This window comes from Rhinoderma darwinii, chromosome 3 (assembly GCF_050947455.1).
Source record: "Rhinoderma darwinii isolate aRhiDar2 chromosome 3, aRhiDar2.hap1, whole genome shotgun sequence".
NCBI classification, from domain to species: Eukaryota; Metazoa; Chordata; class Amphibia; order Anura; family Rhinodermatidae; genus Rhinoderma; species Rhinoderma darwinii.
In genome coordinates this window covers 414,997,520-415,000,019 of record NC_134689.1, presented here as the reverse complement: position 1 = coordinate 415,000,019, position 2,500 = coordinate 414,997,520, and the positions used below count along the sequence as shown (strand labels likewise).

Genomic DNA, 2,500 nt, shown 5'->3' with positions numbered 1-2,500 from the left:
GTCTACAAACATCTGGTGGTTGCCTCGTTAGCGCAGTAGGAAGCGTGTCAGTCTCATAATCTGAAGGTCGTGAGTTTGATCCTCACACGAGGCACTGTTCAGTGAGTTTTTGTCTTCCTCCATTCATGCAGGAAATCGGGTTTTTCTGCCGAAACGTTTTTAATATATGAGGAAAGTGTTGTTGATTTCCTTGTCATTTTTGAGTGAGTAGAAGAGATGGGAATGATTTGAGCTTTAAATCCAAAATAGGATTTTGCCTAAAAAGAAACAATATTAAAGCAAAGTCCCAATCAGATTGGGTGAAATAGTCTGATGGTTTCTTATTTATTGGCGAAACTAGTTCATTAAAAAAAAGAAAATTAGCCAAACTGACAGGATAAAGGGGTTGTTGACTTGGAGTGAGAAGGGAACAATAGGAATTATTTGAGTTTCAAGCTCAAATAGGATCTGGTGAAAAGAGGAGGAATGGGTAAACAAAGATAAGTTAGAATTTATGGCCACAAAGAGCACTTTTATCCTATAACGCTCAACCTTTGAAAGTGCAAGACTAGTGAAAGGTTCTTTCCCATACCAGGAGTCAAACCCAGGCCACCTGGGTGAAAAACAGGAATCCCAACCGCTAGACCATATGGGAGCAGTTATTAAGTATAATGAGTCATGGACTAAGAAAAAGTGGGAATAAAGAAAATTTATATATATTTTTTCATTTTGCCGCTTTGAGCTTGTCTACAAACATCTGGTGGTTGCCTCGTTAGCGCAGTAGGAAGCGTGTCAGTCTCATAATCTGAAGGTCGTGAGTTTGATCCTCACACGAGGCACTGTTCAGTGAGTTTTTGTCTTCCTCCATTCATGCAGGAAATCGGGTTTTTCTGCCGAAACGTTTTTAATATATGAGGAAAGTGTTGTTGATTTCCTTGTCATTTTTGAGTGAGTAGAAGAGATGGGAATGATTTGAGCTTTAAATCCAAAATAGGATCTTGCCTAAAAAGAAACAATATTAAAGCAAAGTCCCAATCAGATTGGGTGAAATAGTCTGATGGTTTCTTATTTATTGGCGAAACTAGTTCATTAAAAAAAGGAAAATTAGCCAAACTGACAGGATAAAGGGGTTGTTGACTTGGAGTGAGAAGGGAACAATAGGAATTATTTGAGTTTCAAGCTCAAATAGGATCTGGTGAAAAGAGGAGGAATGGGTAAACAAAGATAAGTTAGAATTTATGGCCACAAAGAGCACTTTTATCCTATAACGCTCAACCTTTGAAAGTGCAAGACTAGTGAAAGGTTCTTTCCCATACCAGGAGTCGAACCCAGGCCACCTGGGTGAAAACCAGGAATCCCAACCGCTAGACCATATGGGAGCAGTTATTAAGTATAATGAGTCATGGACTAAGAAAAAGTGGGAATAAAGAAAATGTATATATATTTTTTCATTTTGCCGCTTTGAGCTTGTCTACAAACATCTGGTGGTTGCCTCGTTAGCGCAGTAGGAAGCGTGTCAGTCTCATAATCTGAAGGTCGTGAGTTCGATCCTCACACGAGGCACTGTTCAGTGAGTTTTTGTCTTCCTCCATTCATGCAGGAAATCGGGTTTTTCTGCCGAAACGTTTTTAATATATGAGGAAAGTGTTGTTGATTTCCTTGTCATTTTTGAGTGAGTAGAAGAGATGGGAATGATTTGAGCTTTAAATCCAAAATAGGATCTTGCCTAAAAATAAACAATGTTAAAGCAAAGTCCCAATCAGATTGGGTGAAATAGTCTGATGGTTTCTTATTTATTGGCGAAACTAGTTCATTAAAAAAAGGAAAATTAGCCAAACTGACAGGATAAAGGGGTTGTTGACTTGGAGTGAGAAGGGAACAATAGGAATTATTTGAGTTTCAAGCTCAAATAGGATCTGGTGAAAAGAGGAGGAATGGGTAAACAAAGATAAGTTGGAATTTATGGCCACAAAGAGCACTTTTATCCTATAACGCTCAACCTTTGAAAGTGCAAGACTAGTGAAAGGTTCTTTCCCATACCGGGAGTCGAACCCAGGCCACCTGGGTGAAAACCAAGAATCCTAACCGCTAGACCATATGGAAGCAGTTACTAAGTAAAATGAGTCATGGACTAAGAAAAAGTGTGAATAAAGAAAATTTATATATATTTTTTCATTTTGCCGCTTTGAGCTTGTCTACAAACATCTGGTGGTTGCCTCGTTAGCGCAGTAGGAAGCGTGTCAGTCTCATAATCTGAAGGTCGTGAGTTTGATCCTCACACGAGGCACTGTTCAGTGAGTTTTTGTCTTCCTCCATTCATGCAGGAAATCGGGTTTTTCTGCCGAAATGTTTTTAATATATGAGGAAAGTGTTGTTGATTTCCTTGTCATTTTTGAGTGAGTAGAAGAGATGGGAATGATTTGAGCTTTAAATCCAAAATAGGATTTTGCCTAAAAAGAAACAATATTAAAGCAAAGTCCCAATCAGATTGGGTGAAATAGTCTGATGGTTTCTTATTTAT

The 2,500-nt window shown here is 38.5% G+C and overlaps 1 non-coding gene across 1 annotated transcript; it reads left to right on the top strand.

Moving 5' to 3' along the window:
- The first annotated feature begins 1,469 nt into the window (after nucleotides 1-1,469).
- Nucleotides 1,470-1,542, top strand: TRNAM-CAU (transfer RNA methionine (anticodon CAU)). The gene has a single exon. It is a non-coding gene; the product is annotated as a tRNA-Met (tRNA).
- The last annotated feature ends 958 nt before the right edge of the window (nucleotides 1,543-2,500 follow it).